This window comes from Xiphophorus hellerii, chromosome 8 (genome assembly GCF_003331165.1).
Source record: "Xiphophorus hellerii strain 12219 chromosome 8, Xiphophorus_hellerii-4.1, whole genome shotgun sequence".
NCBI classification, from domain to species: Eukaryota; Metazoa; Chordata; class Actinopteri; order Cyprinodontiformes; family Poeciliidae; genus Xiphophorus; species Xiphophorus hellerii.
The window spans coordinates 13,294,818-13,314,985 of NC_045679.1; the positions used below are offsets into that span (position 1 = coordinate 13,294,818).

The following is a 20,168-nucleotide window of genomic DNA, read 5'->3' on the forward strand; positions in this document are numbered from 1 at the left end:
AATTATTTTAAGCACTGAACTCATTTTAAATAAATTTAGCTTTGTCAAGTCTAATGTATTAATTATATAAGCAAGATTCCCCAAAAGTAGAATTTTGCATCTGCCTTTTTTGGCGTTGTTACTTTTGCAACAACAACAATCTTTAATCATTCTAGTTTTAGGTATCTCCCATACACACATTTTGCTCTTATCAATGTGTAATAGTCTGATTAAGTCACTAAAATGCTTAGCATGCTTATTGCATTCTTCATCTCTGAAGATTTAATTAAACCTCTGAAGTGCTGAACAACACACATAGTTTGGTTTGTGAGTTACTCTTCTACCTTCAGATGTAGCCAGGGCAGCAGTGGAAAAATCTGAATCACACAGCACACCATGCAGTATTTGTTTTTTTTTCCACTTTAGAAAATATGAAAAAGAAAGCTTAAAAGTGTATTTTGGTTTGAAGTAAATCTCAAGTTTTAGATGTTTCATAAAACAACTCAAACAGTGTTTTTAGTGCTGTCATGTAAGCAAATAATCTGTAATCCTTCAAAAGAATTTCCTAATGTAATTAAATATTTAAAAGGACTTTAGATGTTATCATGCTTATATTTGGTAAATCTACATCCAAGTAGTCCAAAGAGAACGACGCCTGAAAGTGATGCTGTATTTAACCTTCAGTGCTGCGGCATCCAAAGTTGTTTTGGTGTATTTCAACGCATACAGTTGTATTTTATATAGTATTAATGGGAATAATTAGTAATTAAAATTACGGAGAGGTTTAATAATCTAATTTGTATTCACTTAATAATAAAAGGGCAGAGAGCAGTTGAAATGCTCGCCGTTAAAATCTTAGCCGTCCCACATACAGCAAAAGGCAACGTTTATGAAGCAGGACAGAAATATTTTGTGTTTTACGTCCACATAATTAACTGAAACAGCACTGAAATGCTACAAGCCCAATTTTCAATAAGTCATGTGAAAACAGATTGAAATGCTTATCCTGCAGTAACTTGCTTACTATTACAACATTGTCAGCATTAGCAAGACATGAACATGGTGTTTATTTAACACTGAGGCTCTACGTGTCAAGTTGGATATATGTTTAGAAATAAAAAGCTTCGATGTAGAGAAAAAAAAAACCCTGTTGAGAAAAACAGATGCTACAATATCCAGAACGTCATTGCTGAATGACTTGAGTAGAACAGAAACATATGAGTACAAACTATGTAATGATGAAATGTGGTTTTATTTTCAACTCTTTAAATTCATTGGACCTTCCAGGATGTACATGGCATTGATTTTTGGACTTGGATCAGTATGGGGGGGAATCTTGACCGGGACATTTGTAATTACGACATTAGAAGGCTGATAAACTCAGACAATATTTAGTAAGTTCAAAGTATTCCCATAAGTGTATCATCAAACTTCAAGTTGGGTGTGTCACTTTAACTTTCACATTATTGAAAAAGTTATTTAAGTTTACACACTGAGTTTTGTGCTTTTTCTTTTTTTTAACTATGCAGTGGATGTTTTGGAGTTTGTGATTTAATAGCATTAAGAGTAAAAGTAGAAGGTGTTAAACAACATGGGAGGATGTAAATGGAGGAGTGCAAAATTGTTGGTGATGGAGAAAGAACAGCCTATTAGTAGAATGAACAGTCAGATTCAATTGTTATGCAAATGTGTGAAATGGAAGCATGAAAGAGATACTCCTCATCCTGAACAGCTTTTAGTGAGGAGGCACTGACTTCTGTCTCAGACTGATACAGAAGGCTGAATCAATGCGATACCTCTCCTTCTCGCCTCCCTTTCAGTGGGAATTTTCTGACCTAGATAGCTCCTCCACCACGCAACACAGCAAGAAAGCAGCAGCAGAGTTATTTTTACACATTACCAGGAGACAATAGTTTGTCCTCTGATCGTCCTCCCAACATACGTATGCTTCATTCCACTGCTCCTTCATCCTAATGATTGCCATCCCTTTGTGTTTTATCATCTTTTGAATGTTTCTCAATTCTATATTTAGCTTCTTTTTGTTTGATTTTGCCTTTTCCTTCAGGAATTTAAAGATCAATCAGCTACCCGCTGAGTTTGATGCAGAGCACAGCCTAGATTGTTTAATACTGAAACAGGAATTTGAGGAGAATCTTAAATAAATGTTGTCTGAAAAAAAAGAAAATCAGAGGGAGTCATTTTAAGTCAAGTTCAAAGTCCTTCATCCAAAGTTTAAGCCAAGTCTGTGGCAGATTAAAAATTAATATTTAACATCTATTTTTTCCCTAAACATCCAACATATAAAAAGCACCACTGCCTGTGACCTATTTTTAAAAAAACAAACAAGACATAAATATATGTATATAAGTTCAAAAGAAGATGGTAGAAATAGGTTACTGAATTTTTTGAATGGATAAAATGGCACATAATTTTATTTTGATGAACAGCTTTCAATGATGTAGTAAACGCCTGTTATTCCTAATGTTCAAGTTGTTCTCCCCTTTGCTCTATGTGGCTCGTTGTATATGATGAAGAAGCTTTTGTTCTTCTTACTTTGGTTTAGATTTGCATGAATCTTGTGGAACCATTTAGGAAATCCATAAATAAATATTTCCACAGCATTTTGCAAATGACAAAGTAAAGTGAAGATTGATATGATGGGTAAATTAGAAAGAAATTTGAGTTCATGAAATAAAACTAGATAACGAAATGTGCTTTTATTTTGAAAACTGAATGTGCTTTATTTATAACACTAGCTTTACAGTCAGATAATTAAGATATTGGAGGTTTGTTTAACTTCATTTTGAGATGATTCAATGTCACTTGTTGCAAAGTTCATGTTAAGGAATCTTGTTAGCTGTAGCTAACAAGATTCTGATGCTACATCAGAATGTAGCATTCTGATGTAGCATCAGATGCTAAGATAAGATAGATAAGATAAGATAAATCTTTATTGTCATTGTCACAAGGACAACGAAATTTAAAAGGTGCCATCAGTCAGTGCATATGCTTAAAAACAAAAAATAACTGTCTCACAATTCACACACAATGTAAGAATTAACAAATAACTGGTAACTACAGCTAACATGAAATGATTTTTATGATTAGATACTACCCACTGGTCAACAATTCAGATATGGAGCAGTTCTGTCAGAGGTTCAGTCAGTGGCTGATTTACTGTAAATGCTTGCCTTATAGCATGAAATTGAAGTAAACATTACAGGGACGTATGGGGTTTGACTAAAATGAATATAGACAGAAATCACCCTTTAAGAATGAAATCAAGCACTAATGTAGGGTTTGAAAAAGAGATTTAATTGCTATAACCCTAAGTTACTTCTTTTCATTTTCTTTAGGGATTCTGTTATGCCCTTAAAAAACCTTCACAGTTCACGGTGTGCTTTACCTTTCTTGTCCTCCTCTCCAGAGAGTTCAGGGACTGAGTGTAGACAGGTCATCTATCTGCCCCCTAATGATGATGGATGGCAGCACTACAAAGAGCTAGAAAGAAACATATAGTTATGTTAGGAATAAAAATGAATTAACAAAATAAGGGAAGATTGTGTTGTATGTTTTTTTTCCCCCAACACTTGTCCAGATGGTGGACGTTTTAGTGTCATGTTGAATTTCAAGTGTTTATATCATTCCTGTCATCAGCTGAATGACAAACACACACAGTGACACACATCTGCAAGGTGCCATCTGGTGTAGTGCACACTTTTGAACACACTTCTGCACCAAGGGCACGTTCAGCTGCATCCTGACTTTGCTGACCTGCAGGTCTGCAGGAGCTGGTGAGGTTGAGTACAGTCTCTCTCTGGGATTCTTGCACTCATATTTACCCACACTATTATTTTCTCGCTGTAGCCTTGGACTCATGGCAGCTTCATGCTGTTCTGTTTTTATTTAAGACCGGGCTGCAATATAATAGGAAAATATTCAGATGCAGTGTTATTATTGAATGTGTCATTGATGATACTGGCTTTATTTCCATTATCATAATGTTCTTTTCAAACATTGTGAGCCGTAGCATCACAGTCGCTGCTGTGATGTTTAGGGCGTCAACGTCTATGTACCCTGTCACAATAACAAATTTTGCTGGACAATAAAGTGTCCCAGAGGTGAATGCGATAAATGGTACCATCATTTTGAGACCATTTTCAAGTAATATGACCATAATGCAAGTACACCCTCTCAAAGACCAATAACCTTTAAGTTCATATAACATTTAAAACTGGAACTGGAACCTTTTAAATATCCAAAACAAATAAACAAAACAACTGAAATGACTAATAAAATGGATTCTGAAGTCTTGCAAACATAGTTGCTTTCAACAAGGTTTAGTTGAAACCACCAACTGGTAGGTTCTTGGTAGGTAGCAACCTACAACTGGTAGCTACCAATCCTTGGTAGAAAGAGAGACTCAAGAAAAACAATCAATCATTTAAATGGAAATGATCAAGCTTGCTTTAATTTCTTATGTTATTGATTTATTGCTTATTGCAACAGGTTTAAGTCAATTCAATTAGCAAAACATGTTGATGTTTACGATGCATTAGAACTTTAGAACCTGCCAGTTATTACATCTAAGAAGTTCTTTGTTATTTTATTGTGATGACTATCACTGTGATTTATTTCTTATGTGGGTCTAATTTTAGATGTACTTCCAACTGTCCAAAATCTTTCTATTTAATTAATTAGGCCCGAGCAGCAAAGCGCTGCGAAGGCCTATTGTATCTGTACTGTTTTATTATTATTCTGCCCCCCTCTTCGTGTGCCTTTTTGGGGGCTTTATCATATTCAAAAACTCACCAAACTTGGCGGTCGCAACTAGAAAAATTAAAAATTTTGAATTTTAAGGTTGTCGCAAAAATCGCAAAAAAAATTGCTCAACGGCGGCAACTAGCAATTTTCTGTTGACACAATGGTATGAACGTACTTCATCGTAGAGACATGAAATTTGGTACACTTGTAGAGCTCACCAAAAGACTCAGAACTTACATTGAATGTTATAAGCCAACTATCACAGAAAGTCGGCCATTTTGTATTGAACGTCCATTTTTTTCCTCGATTTTGACGTTTACAGCCTTCGTATTTGATCGAACTCCTCCTAGGGATTTCGATTGATCGGCTTCAAACTCGGTCAGTCTGATCATAAGGCATGTCTGATTTAAAGTTATCAAATTGGTGAGTTTTGGAGCATGTTGAAGGGGGGTTAGCAGGGGTCAAAGTTCACCTACTCGCCATGAAACACGAAACTCTTATATTTCCTATACAAAAACACATAGAGGGACCAAACTTTCAGTGATTGATCGTCATCGGGTGCCCTACAATACCCTATGGTCAAATGATGACATCACTTAGGCCACGCCCCCTGAGAACAGGAAGTGTCATGTTTTACTGTGAACGGTCGCTATCTTAGCCCTTTGACCTAATCAACATGAAACTGTGTCCAGAGACAGAAGACATGTTGGTGTGTTGAGCATTCCAACCCCGACCGGCTTTGACATAGCAGGTGGGCGTGGCGGCGTTGCGAACGCAGTCGAATTTCGTTTGGCTCTGAATTCCACAATTTCGGGCCCAGCTGCTCTAAACTCACTAGGATGGATCCTTATCCACCCACCGACAGGAATTCATAACAAAATTTGGTGGGCGTGGCCTAATTTCTCTATAGCGACCCCTAGAGTATTTTAAATGAACAGCCCCAAGCCATGCTTTAACCTAGAATTACGAAACTTGGTACACATGTGTATCTTGTCAGGACGTACAAAAAAGTCTCTTAGAGCCATGGTCGAAACCCAACAGGAAGTCGGCCATTTTGTATTGAAGGTCCATTTTGGACCTCGACTTTGACGTTTACAGCCTTTGCATTTGATCGAACTCCTCCTAGGGATTTCGATTGATCGGCTTCAAACTCGGTCAGTCTGATCATAAGGCATGTCTGATTTAAAGTTATCAAATTGGTGACTGTCTGAGATTGCTGAAGGGGGGTTACCAGGGGTCAAAGTTCACCTACTCGCCATGAAACACGAAACTCTTATATATCCTGCACAGAAACTCACAGAGACACCAAACTTTCATTTATTGATCATCAATAGGTGTCCTAAAATACCCTGTGGTGAAATGATGACATCACTTAGGCCACGCCCCCTGAGAACAGGAAATGTCATGTTTTACTGTGAACGGTCGCTATCTTAGCCCTTTGACCTCATCAACATGAAACTGTGTCCAGAGACAGAAGACATGTTGGTGTGTTGTGGATTCAAGCCCTGACCGGCTGCGATGAAGCAGCTGGGTGCGGCGGCGTGGCGAAGTGACCTGTAACGCCGATGCCATACGTTTGCTTCTAGATTCCACATGTTTCGACCGAGCTGCACCAAACTTGGCCTCAGTGATGCTGTTGTGATGCCTGACAATGCTATGTCATCATATTATGACGTCATCTAAGCCCCGCCCCCTCAGAATGAATTAGAGAGATCTTCTGTGTAATTACATAATAAACAGTACATGTTCGTCGTTTGTAGGGCAATGCTGCCCTCTGCTGGCCACTGAAATAGTTTCATTATTTCAGTAATTCGACACCAGAGGGCAGCATTGCCCTGCAGATGAAATTCTTCGATTTTGTAATACACAGGAAAAAATGAAAAATTGGTATTTCTAACACAAAAACTCACAGAGACTCCAAACTTTCAGTGATTGATCGCCATCAGGTGGCCTACAATACCCTATGGTCAAATGATGACATCACTTAGGCCACGCCCCCTGAGAACAGGAAGTGTCATGTTTTACTGTGAACGGTCGCTCTCTTAGCCCTTTGACCTCATCAACATGAAACTGTGTCCAGAGACAGAAGACATGTTGGTGTGTTGTGGATTCAAGCCCTGACCGGCTGCGATGAAGCAGCTGGGTGCGGCGGCATGGCGAAGTGACCTGTAACGCCGATGCCATACGTTTGCTTCTAGATTCCACATGTTTCGACCGAGCTGCACCAAACTTGGCCTGACTCATCCTGGTGTGATACCTGACAATGCTATGTCATCATATTATGACGTCATCTAAGCCCCGCCCCCTCACAACAGGAAGTGCTATTTTTTTCCTTGGAAACTTTCATCTATGGCTCTCTTGACCTAATCAAGGTGATTCTGTGTTGGATGACAGATAGGAAGTTGGTCTCGCTTGCTTTAAAGTGCCAAGAGTTTTCAATGGCGGCAACGCCGTTCGTATACGTTTGCCTCTACATTCCACATATTTTGACCGAGCTGCATCAAACTTGGCCTGAGTGATCCTGGAGGCTTGCCCGTCAATCCTACGTCATCACATTATGACGTCATCTAAGCCCCGCCCCCTCGGAACCGGAAGTGCCGTTTTTTTCCTTGGAAAGCTCTGTTTATGGCTCTCTTGACCTAATCAAGGTGATTCTGTGTTGGATGACAGATAGGAAGTTGGTCTCGCTTGCTTTAAAGTGCCAAGAGTTTTCAATGGCGGCAACGCCGTTCGTATACGTTTGCCTCTACATTCCACATATTTTGACCGAGCTGCATCAAACTTGGCCTGAGTGATCCTGGAGGCTTGCCCGTCGATCCTACGTCATCACATTGTGACGTCATCTAAGCCCCGCCCCCTCGGAACCGGAAGTGCTATTTTTTTCCTTGGAAAGCTCTGTTTATGGCTCTCTTGACCTAATCAAGGTAATTCGGATGATGAGCTCTGTCAATGCTCGCTTCTGGCTGAACCGTGTGGGCGTGGCCAAACGGCGAACATCAGTCCCTCGCCATATGCATACGTTTGGCTCTTATTCACGCATAGATCATCCGATTGGCGCCAAACTGGATATGTTTGACCTTTGTTCACCTCTAAAGAGCCCGACGGGTTTGAGATGTAATTTGACTCCACTGCGCCCCCTAAGTTAATACATGGGCCGTATCTCCTCGACGCATCGACCGATCTGCACCAGATTTTTGGACAGTCGTCGGGGAGCGCCGCCGAACGCATTCACGCCTGTCGCCCGGTGGACGGGCGGGGAAAATGCGCGACAGCTTCTGCGGCGTCTGGCGGGCGGCGGTGCTGGAAACTGCGGCAGAGCTTGCGCGGTGGGGAGCGGGCTGCGGCTCTGGAAAACGCGCGAGAGCTTCTGCGGTGGCCGGAACCCCCGCGGTGGCCAATAGGCCGGAGCGGCGCTTGCTGCGAGGGCCGCCCGAGGCTGCTTGCAGCTTTATTTTTAATTGATTCAGGGTTGAATGGTAATCTGCTAATCACTTTGTGAATGTAGAATATTTTAAAGGAAAAAGTGAGAGCAGCCATAAAAGTCATGTGTGCTTGTCTTCTTTAATCCTAATTTAAGCTCAACCACAAAAAATAATGCCTTCCAGTAAATAACACCATTTGTGGACTTCAAGTGGTGAGAAGAATAAGCATTCTCTCATGATGTTATATAGAGTCATTACACACAAAGTAATATAATTCAATTGTAATGGTTACCTTCTTTTAATTTTGGTGATAATGGCTTAATAAATTCAAATCTATAAATTATTTCTCATTATTTTAGTATTAAATTTAATCAAATACATTTTAAACCCAGACATGCCAGCCCATTGATTTGCTATCAAGCATTGAATGCTTGCTTCATAATCCTCCTTTATTACTTCTGCTTGTTCATATTTTTCCACTATATTTTTTTACCCTTTTAACTTTACATTGGTATGCTCAGATGCAGCTCTCTGTGAGTAGTCGGTCTCATTAGCAATTCTTTTTCTTAGTCGTTTGACTGGATAAATGCTAAGGCTATACCATTACATTTCTGTATCACATTTTTTAAATCATTAGTCTGGTAGCATTCAGATGTTTGGATACACTTAAAATATCACTGTATATTTTATGAATCTGTATATTACAAGTTTCACTTTTTCGACTAAAATAAAATACATTTTCAGTATTTAGATTTATTGTGATGCACATGCATAGCAGTGAAGAGTGGTTGTATATTTAAATAGGAGTCAACTTGTCTTGACTTATTTAAGAAGTTAATCTGATCACATGTGGCATAACGCAACACGTATTTTCAATGAGCTCTCCAGATAACTCATCTCTTTGCTCTCACACCTTTCTGTCTGAGACCTTTACTTGGAGAGTGGCTGTAAGCCTGATGGAAAGTGTTAAGACCCTATTCTGGTAGGTTCATCATAGAGCGCACCCACTCATACGCACCCATACACACACCTTGACACAGTGGTAAAGTCTCACCATTCCCAAAGTACAGACAAGAAGGCTGTCTGTAACTATGACAACCCAGAAAGAGGGGAAGTGATTGGGTAAGACTGAGTTGTAAAGAACTACTGTTAAACGCTGCTGTATGAAGCCCAGAGCAACTGTTATTCTTTGTCATTGTGGTGTTCGTGTCCATTCACGTTGGTTGTGTGGGTGAGAAAAAGGCAAAGACAACAGTTTTCCTTATATTCCCTCCCTTCTTACTGATTTCTTTACGTTCTGTTTGAGCTCATTGGCGGACTCGTTCAGCACAGTAGCTCTCTGTGGCAGCTGAGCCTGGAAAAAGACTGAATCCCAACCATTGGTTGCAAACACTTTTGTGGCTAATTGAATGAAAAGAAACACTCACAGGGGAGATACAAACTGGCTGCACAGTGGAGGTGATATCAAATAGACCAGATAATAGCCTCGCGTAATCGCATAACTGGTTGTAATGCTCCTTTCAGTCCTTAGAGGGGATGTAGTTTTGACTAGATTTTATCACACCTATAAAATCTGTTTAACTTTATGTCAAAGCTATAATTTTTTTTCCTTAACTTCACTGAATTTTATACCCATTGATCTAAAGTCAGTATAACTGTGTTTTTTTTTTTCTGAGTACATTGATTCATGATGGCTACTGGGTTTGTGAGTCAATGAGGTCTGTTACTGTTATTCTCTTAGTTTGTTCATTCAAGTCTAATGATTATGATCTCTGCATTTTTGTCTGTTTGAGCTGAAGCTGTTGTACCTACTAAAAGGAAAGAGGAAGAAAAAAGCTTCCTGCTTCACAACAATGCAGAACAGGTTCAGTGAAGAACCTTCCTGGCACTGTCTGGTTGGCTTTCTTTATCTCTGCTTTCTTATCAATTACTGTTCTTCTAACCTTATTTCAAGTCTTACATTTCTTTACTGTTAAACCACAATACAAGAGCATTACCTTGTCTGTCGTCTGACACAACTCAACTATGTTGCTTGTTAAAAAATAAATGCAAAACATTCACCTGCTCATTGACCTTTCTTTTTTCTACGTACTATTTTATCCCAACTCTGCTCCATTATTTTGGACCAACTTGTTATACGAGTTGTAGAATTAAGGACAAGGATCCACAACTGGGCTTTTCTGCTTTTTATTTGTTTAATATGATTCACATGCACGTAAAACAAAACGTTCATGGTTTGTTTCACACTGAAACAAAACATGCACAAACACACACCAATCTGTAAAATGTGCATTCAATTTAGGAAATTGGTTTCTGTATTTTGCAGTGAATTTAAATGAAATGAAAAGCAACAGATATTAGGATTAGGATTACATGAAGCAGAAAGGATTGAGGAATACTTTTTGTTTTAGGTTTGTTATTCGAAAACATAGAAGTAAATTAAATGGATCACATTTTTTATGAAAGAGGTTAGAAAATGTAGGATGTAAAAGCATCTTAAAGATTTTCAGATTAAATTTCACACACACTGTTTACTAATTAGATAACATTTGAAGGCAGTTGCTTGCACTGCCTTCTAAATTTCTTACATCTTGCTAGATGTAAGGAAGGCCACCACTGTCACAATCACTGCTATTTTATATTGATCAATGACATAAAATCCCAATAAAATATTCAGAAGTTTGTGGTTGTAATGTAAAAATGTAGAAAACGTTAATGGGGTGTGGATACTTTTTGACCGCCAGCATTCTCTCTTTCATTTCACGTTGTGTCTTTTTTTAGGAGCGTTCCTCTCTGCTCATGTGGCAGTTACTGGCACTGGCAATCTGTGACTAACAAGCTAAATATCTTATTGGCTGTGTTTTATTTACAGAGCTGTGTTTCTCTACCACCTGCTGGAGCATAAAACAATGTCTGTCTTTATGCTTCATTTTGCCGTTGAATCTCAGTGTGACGCCCAGAATCTTCTCGTTATCTTTAATGTTTTCCAAAAGCGAGGCGATGGATTGGTAAATTATAAACAAGATGTTATATTCTTCATTTCAGAGGCTTTGTCTGTCATTGAAAATCATCTGGAAATACTACAGTATGTGTTTTCTTTAACGCCTCCTGAGGTGCTCTCATGCTGTCAAATAAAAGTAAAACCTGTATGGTGTAATACTTTTTATGTTTTGTTTTCTAAACAAGACATAATAAAACTATAATATATCAGGGAGAAGAAAGGAAGAACATCCATTTATTTATTTAAAATTTTCTGGTTTCTTTGCTAGATATAAAGAGGTGTTGGTATTTTCTCATTGTTTATTTGAGGTGTGCAAAGCTAGGTGAGAATTATGTAAATGTATTCAAGTTGATGCTAAGAAGTAAAAGAAGAAACTTCTGAGCAAATTATTTTCAGAGAGTTTTTGGAGACAAATGTCTGTTTTTGGCTGTGCGTTTGTAAGTTACTGTAAATTAGGTGCTGAAAATGGAAGCAAAGAGGGGAAATATTTATTTATTTGATTAAAATAAATGTTTTGACTAAATATCTTTCACCACTCAAATTGTGCCGTTTATCATACGAAACATAGCCACTAGCTAAACGAAGAACAACTTCAAAGAAATGGTTAGACTGATTAAACCTGAACTGAGTAATTCTTTACCAAATAGAGTTATTAAAACACAGTCTGGGATTTTGAAAAACACATAATAGCTATGAAACTTATTTTTAAATCCTTGAATTTTGGATCTCTTTAAACCAAATCCTTTTAAACTGCAGTAATTAGAGAGGTTAAACCTGCATTGAATCACACCACTTACTGTTTCTTTTAAACAAAGCATATATTTGTGAAACCTTTATTTCATTTGTGAAAAATTTTAGTGGATCATTTTCCCCTACATTTATTAAACTCTTGCCACATTCTCTGTTAAAAAAAATTGTATTTAAAGTTAAAGCAGTAAATTATTTTTGCACCTACAGAACCGTTTCTCTGTGGTTCTTTCAAAACGTCAATATGATCCCAACTCCTTTCTTGTTTGCATGTGTGCACATGTGAACACTTAAGCAGACATGAAACCAGCTTATCTTGTATGACTGCCACATCCATTTCACCAACCAACACCCATCTGAGCAATACCCTTTTATCCGAGGTGTGACGGTTTTGCAAACATCTCACGGTAAATAGTTTGCGTTAGTCTGATTTTTCTTTTTTTTTTTCTGGCTGGGAGATTGTTCTCAGATTTGCAGTAAGGCGTGCCAACCTCTAGTTCGTTGTATCTGGTTTGTCAGGTTCATCTCTGTCAGGTGAAGGCAGACATGACCTGGCACATGGTGTTAAAGAGGTTGTGAGGCATTGATTATTCTATATGATTTTATTATCTGAGTTATTAAAGCCTGTGCTGCACCAATCAACATGGATAGCCTAATGTTTTCAGTTGTCTAGCTGCAGTGTTCACTGGTTCTAATAATTTATAAAGACAGAAAGCCAGTACTACAGTTCATGAAATGCCTTCCTCTCTACAAGATGTTTTTGTATTAACTGAGTATTTGAGGTGTAATGTGGGCTTGAATTACAAAAATCGATCGGCATAACAAACCAGAGTTCTAGAAAACGGTGGTGGTACTTGGTAACAATCAAGATTGGACATTTCAAACTAGCAGTGTCCTGAAATCAATTAGTGAACATGTTCAAGCGTCAAAATATGGTAAAATGTTGGAGTATTTTTTTTATCTCACAGTAAATACCTTTTTAAAAAAAATATAAGGGTTAGGGTATTACAAAAAATAAATAGTTGTTGTGAAGAATAACTAACTCAAACTTAAATTTGGGATGAACAGATATGAAAATTTGGGGTAATACCAATATGTTAAAAAATGACTTCAGGTACCAACGTTATTGCCAACATATCATGCGTCCCTATGTGATGGTAATGCGGCTGAGTTGTTTACCTGATTAATTCGTGACCAATTAAAGTAAGCACTTTTTGTGCCTCGCATAGGTTTGTTTAGAAGGGGTCAGCACTAAATTATGCAAACATTAGAAGGTGAATAAACAAATAAGCAACTTTTCCCAAGGTCAAGGACATCTTGGAGGAATAAAGACAGTCATTGTATTTTTTTGCCTTCTTAGCAACGTTCACAAAAATGCTAAACGCCTTAGAAAAGTGCGAGATGTGCTAGTTCATACTGTATTGCATCGTTCCCCACCTCTACCTGTTACTGAGGACTTCCAATCAACTGACACAAAGACAGCTTTTGTGCATCATAGATTTAAATTTTTTAAAAATTGTTTGGGTTTTATTTGTGGGTTAATTTAAGGGACTGATTTTGTCTTTAGAGGCAGAGGTTCATCTAAACAATATAAATTGGGATTATTGATTAAAAAAATCATGTTTACTCCAGTTCCTATTCTGCCATAGCTCCTTAAATTTTTCTCTATTCTTCTCCACCAAACTATTTCAGTGATATCAGTAGTTTTGTGCTACCTTTTGTTCTGAAGTTGGATGGAAAAAGAGAAAAGTAATATGATCCATTATGCTGTTTTAATATGCAGTTGCTAAAGTACCTTTTGGAGGTTTTACTTGTTAATCTGACTATCTGTGATTATTTGTGTCACGGTTTACCCCTCACACACCTACACTTTGTTTCTACACATACCTTGCATCTTGAGTCTTCTCATTTTTATTGATCTAAATTAAGTTATAGTTTTAGGTATTTAATTTGAAATTAATGAGGATTTGAACATGTGTGTTTTCAGGATCACACGAGGTAACCCTGCCTGTCTTCACATAGTGACTTCACTCTGACTGACGGGCTGATAGACACAACAAGTGACCCGATTAAAAAGTCATAGGAAGGTGAGTTAAATGCATGCTAGAACCCCTTCATGTCTTTCTTTTTATGTAAGCTATATTTGACATTGCACCTCGCTTTGTAGTTGCCACGAAGATTTGCAAATACTCCAGTGTAGTGAGTAATCATTTATGGTGCAGCCCAATTAGCTGGAAAACAAAAGAATCCCTATAAGCGGGTTGGTCCCCATCCAAGCTGAGACAACGACACAGAGGTTTGTTTGCGTTCATGCAAGTGGCTTCATTTATCTTGTGGGTTCAGTCAGCACTCTGGGTTTGTGTTGTAAGAGCAAAGATTATCACTTTCATCTGTGGTTCGACACGTTTAACGTGTTTAACTGTGCCAGTTTTCTTTTCAATGACATTACAAAACAAGGAAGCATTTATTTTTGTTTTTTGTTGAGCAACTTGGCGGCTGATGATTGGACATTTCTAATAAAGTACAGGAAAAAAAGTACATATTTTTATCTGTTTTAATATAAGAACAGGTTTCACAATTTCTTGTGAATCCTTTTGTTAGTCTATGTCCTTACACTAACCTTATTAGTGTAAGGTTGTACTTGAGATCCTAAGCTATTGATCTGTATATTCCCTAAATGATGAATGGAGTTTGCCATTAAAGCTTAAATGCATTAAATAATTGTGAAGTGGAAGTAAAGGGATAGCTCTAGCTCAGTCAGACCGAGCTAAGCAGACTAATGCAATAAACTGCTGTTCACAAGCGGTGAACAGCAGTTTTCTTGCTGTAGATTCTTATTTGGATAGAGGTCTGGACTTTCCATTGTAGTGCTGCCATGTTTCCTCCAGGTTTGCACTGTATTTTGCGCCACACGTCTAACCTATAGGGGAGTTAAACTGCAGTCCTCAAGGGCAGGTGTCCTGCAACGTTTTGATGGGGCCAACACAACCGAATCACAAAATGTAATCGTCTCTACATGCACTCAAGTTGTAAGAAGTTCTGCTAATTATGTAATTAAAGTGTCTAAAAGTTGAAGGTGCCAGCCTTCTGGGACTGGAGTTTGACACCTGTAACTTTGACTACCCTCCCGTCCCTGTTAAGCAGAAACTTCCACCACTACATTCTGCACGTAGATCAAAAATTTTAATTTCAGTCTTATTTGGCCAGATTGCCTTCTTCTTACTGTTTGCTGTGTCTTGTAAATTACTTTTGGGAAAACTTCTTCTGGCTTTCTTTTAACAATCTTGCCACTCCTCATCCATAAAGGCTGAATGACTGCCCTGTCAGCATTTTTCCACTTGAGCTGTACATATTTGCAGCTCCATGCAGCTTTTATTGCCTACAGTTGACCACACAACAGCACTGCATTTTTTAATTAGGTGACTCCTTGCACTGGATTGTATTTAATGGTATCAAATTAAGGGGGTAGGAAAGGGACAGAGTAAAAATACACTCCACACTTCACATTTTCACTTATAAAGCTAATTTAACACCCGACTATCGAGTCATACACTACCTGGTGTTGGTCTATCACCCACAATTCAAATTAAATGCATAAAACTCAGTGGTTGTGAGAAAATGTTAGGGCTCTTAAACCTCTATTAGCAGAATCAATGACTTTTGTCAGTCTGAATGGATGCATTTTGCTCATGTTTGTAATATACTGGCAAACACTAATCTTTATAATCCTGTTAAACAGTCTAACACTGTTTTGTTTCCCTGCTGAGGTTGCACTGCAGCGTGCCGTTTTCACGCAGCGGTGAGGCAAAATACGACACTGACACCTTATCCTGTAGCGATCCAGGTCAATTACACACTTTGGCGTAGCAGTGAGGTGGCCTTTCAGGAGTACATAATCAACTGTGGTTTATATTTACAGTATTTAACATCAGATGCCGCATGCTTCTTCCTTCCTTCTTTACTGTGGTCGTCTGTTTTACATCTCACACACCAAAACAAACCCTTCCTCGCTCATATGTGGCCTTGTCAGTTTTATAGGTCTTTCGCTAAATGTACTTTATTAATTTGCACAGATTTTTTATCACAGTTGGCTGGGGCTTGTGGTTCTCGCAGTTAGAGAGTTCACTCACTGCTTTGGTAAACTGCCTGCTTATGTATGTAAAGTAGTTTTTATGCAGCTCACCCCAGTGGCCTTCTCCACTATCAGTGTTTGGTGTCTGTATGTGTGTGTGGCGGTTTTAGTGCATCACTGGTGAGCCTAACAATATGCTCCACTGCTCTTCTCCACAGAGCTCTTCACTCAGCCATGGCTGCTTTTGCTTCGTGTGGGAGGAGATTTTTGGATGTTTTGATTGTGTTAATTTGCTCAGTTACGTTTGTTTTGGTGTCATTCACAGGTTCAACAATAAATCTGGGAATAATTTATCAGGCTAAAATACTAGAGTGCTGCTGGAATTTGATCCATCATATGTCATAATTTATCATTTGGTAAAGATGGGGTGATAGAAATAATGCAAGGGTCTGGGGCATTGGGTGTATCGCTGGATCTCTATTGCTTGATTACTCCCATTTGTTTCCTGTCACTACCTAAAAACACCTAAGAGGCTGTTATAGGCCAAAAAGGAACAATAATATATTTATATTGGGCTTAACCTCTGTGAATATTGTAATATGGGTTGTTGTTCTTATAAATCTTCAGATGTGGATTATTATTATTTAGCACATGTACAAAACATGGAACTTAAATATAAAAAACACCTCAAATTTTGTTGCCAAACTACCTTTACTTATAAATAGCACTATCTCATCCCTATCCTCTGCAATATGACCACCTATTATTCCTTTTTTTATTTCATTGCCATGTCATTGGCACCCTCTTATACAACAAAATAAATTCTATATACTTCTATTTGTCATCCCTGTGGACTTTAATTTGGCCACCTCTTCATCCCAGTAAAGTTTTGTATTGCTTTAAACTGGTTTGAAAAAGCCAAACAATATTTTCCGGTTATTTCACATACCTTACATTCTGGTCTCATTGTCGGGGTAATGGTTTCACTTTTTAAATTACAGAAACTGACGTGCAAAAATACTATTTCACGCACAAACACTCTCCGTGGAGATGAATTGCTCCTGAATCACCGATTCTCCTGTTTTTTTCATTTCTCCGTCTTTCCTGACATTTCTATCATCTGTTGCCTCTACCACCATCACATATGCTTCCAGTTTTCTCTGCTTCTTATATCTTGCTTGACGCTCTTTCACCTCGTGTTTGTCTATCTTCCTGTGTTCATCTTCCTTCTTTTCTTCCCATGTGTCATTCCTTTACTCTTTCTTGCTCCTTCAGCCGCAGTGTCCTTGAGGAAGCAGTGACTTTGCTGGTGAGCGCAGCCGAGCACATCACTCTCTCTTCTTTCTTAAACGCCTTGCTCGGTGACACTCACTCAACATGCTGAATATACCCATACTTATGCGTGTCTGTCGTTAAAGCCATGGCAGTTCTGTCAAGCAGAACCAGCCCTTACAAGTATTTTCCTTTGTTCTCAATGAATAATTCATCCTGTGCCATTTGCATGCAATAAAGCAAATATTGACAAAGCTGCAGCAGAGAAAAACTGAGATCGGTGTCTCCAACATTTAGCACAGGTTCTGCCCACACACTGTTTAGACAAGCAGATACCTGAAAGGAAAGTAAAGTGACTTAAAGTGAATCTTCACAGATTTTTGGCATCAGGTCTCCTCTACGTAAGATAAAACCTGATCAATTAATAAATATGAGTTTATTCACCCAAATAATTAAGACACATTGGATTTAACACACAAGTTCAATTACTCTTGCCTCAGGCTTGTCATTGAGTTTGTACAAATTGCTTTCGGGTGATTGACTGTAGTTGGGCCACCAGCATGGAAATGTGATCCCGGTGTGTCCCGCTCTTCATTAGCGGTGCCCTCCACTAATCTTGGATCTAGAAAGCCCATTGTGACAGTTTTCCGTGGCTTTTGAAATATAGATGGAGTCTGATTGTCTGGTTGTAAGATGAGCCATGATAGTCTCTTGACGCTGTTTGTTCCCTGTTGGCCTCTGTTTCCATTAGAATGTGTGTTTGGTTTATCCTACCACCTTATGTGTTTTCAGCTGGGGATCGGGTATCTTCTCTGCAGTGCTATATATGGCAGATGCGCTTTCGTAGTCGCATCCTAAATGCCGCTTTTTTTTTCTTATGCATGTACACTGAGCCCTCTCTTAGTCAGAGTTTTTAATTAGCTGTGTTAGCCATATAAGGTTTTTTTTACATACATTAACACACTTTAACATTTTATTACAGTATCTCATTGTCTCCATCTCGTCTCTTTATCTCTGTTTTTACCCCTCTCTCTTTTTCTCTCTTGCTTCCTTATGTTTGTCCCACATTCAGCTGAAAAAGGATCCAGTAACCATGGTGACCATTCCCAAAGGAAAAAGTTGAGGACAAATCTTTTTCACACTCACTTTCCATCCTTTCTGTCAGGCATTGTTACAATCTGGTGCTTCCCTCCAAGCTCAAATTAGAAAGCAGAAAATATGAAGTTTTTAACTCACATGTTGTTTTTTGTTGTTTGTGTTTATATTGCTGGTGTTTGCATGTGTGCGAAGTGCTGTCTAGGAGTGGGCCACTTTAAAGTTGACATGGTATGATAACGTTTAGTAAAGGTATTGTGGTGTCACTGTTTTTAACTCTGACATAGTATAATTGCTTTCATAGAGCTATTATTTTACTGCTGCAAAACATAAAATCTAATCTATAGCATTTATTTGTTGCTATTTTGATTTTAATGGCTTGCATAAATGTAGACTGAAACACTGAACTGGTGACGCTGCTGTCAGCTGCTTAACAAATGTGTCACTTGTAGTTCAAATGAAGTTTTAAAGCAGTGTTACCTTTCATGAGAGGGATTATTTGTGGTGCTCCTTTAGTTTGCTTAGCACGACCCTCCAAATGAGTGAAACAATCAGCCTTTAAAACATTGATATACATTTTACTCTTCCAACATTTTAAATGAGACTTGCGTTTTCAAGCTCATCAAAATATCTCCTTTTGGTTCAAGTGGCAAATATTGGTCAGATTTTAGGTTTTTTGTGTTAAATTTGTAAACATGTATGATCAAAACTTTCCAGGAAAGTAGAATATTTGCTGTTTGAAGACGCTGAATACACCAGTCCAAGCTTTTGTCACAATGTGGGAAATGAAACTTCATAAATGCAGAAAGATCATCGGCATAGCAGCAGATTTAGGAATGTTATTTGTTCAATGCTGTGACATTTGTGTGACACTTGTGAAAATTTTATAGCAGTAGTGTCGCATAATGTCTCCAAGGTGTGAAGGTCATGTCAGAAACTCTTCATGAACATCCTGGCTTAGCAGAAAATTACATGATATTTGCTACAATATAGAACATATACAAAGGTAGTCCTGGAACATGATTTGATTAAAGTTGGCTATATTGAAATGTTCTTGAAAAACAAAACTGAAATTTAATTTTCAGCTGCTTCTTTAGAGTACCTTATGTGTTTATAATATCTCTTACTAGAACAATTGTTCACTGCATAGCAGCTCATGCTTTTGTTCATTTCCTGGAGCATACATTTCTGAAAGAAAACTCTGGATGAAATATTTGTATGTTGACAAGATGCAAGCTGTAAAATAAATCCAAAGTATTTATTCTGAACTTCATGGTTATTTCAAACTGTTACATGTCTGTAACTGATGTACCTATGACAACCAAGAATGGAGTAACCCAGTCATACAACATTTCCAATCGATTTGAATAGAAGGTTTGCAGAGTGATTGTACTGTTACAGTGATAAATGATCACGTCCAGGTGATGTGTTCTGGGTTGTCATTGATTTTTTTCCCCAGAGGTCTGATAACTATTTTCCTCCAATAGAGGCCTGTTTATTTCTAAGCAATTCAACATTATTTAATTGCTGCTGCAATAAAACAGATTTTTATTGTTGCCAGTCCTGATTTACTTTGATTTTTAAATGCATAATAAAACAAATGCGTATTAAATTGCTGGTTTATTCTTGTTGATAACCTTTACTTTCAAAGGAAAAAAAAAACTTTAAAAGCTTGGAACTATGAGAAATTAACCATTAGATTTATTTAAGAGACCTTTGGGCAAAATTTGGACTTTAATGGATTAAGGAAAATTAAAGTTGTATGTGTATATAACTTTGATAATTTATCATTTAGCAATTTTAATTGGTGTTCATT

At 38.0% G+C, this 20,168-nt stretch overlaps 1 protein-coding gene across 7 annotated transcripts in view; it reads left to right on the forward strand.

Annotated features, from left to right (window-relative positions):
• strbp (spermatid perinuclear RNA binding protein) overlaps positions 1–20,168 on the forward strand; it is an 88,597-nt gene that overhangs the window by 14,680 nt on the left and 53,749 nt on the right. For 5 of the 7 annotated variants that reach the window (XM_032569285.1, XM_032569287.1, XM_032569290.1 and 2 more), the window contains one exon: positions 13,901–14,000. The exons of the other annotated variants lie outside the window; for them this stretch is intronic. The gene's annotated coding sequence lies outside the window, so the exon portion shown is untranslated. The remainder of the gene's footprint in view (positions 1–13,900; positions 14,001–20,168) is intronic. 7 annotated transcript variants of the gene reach the window in all.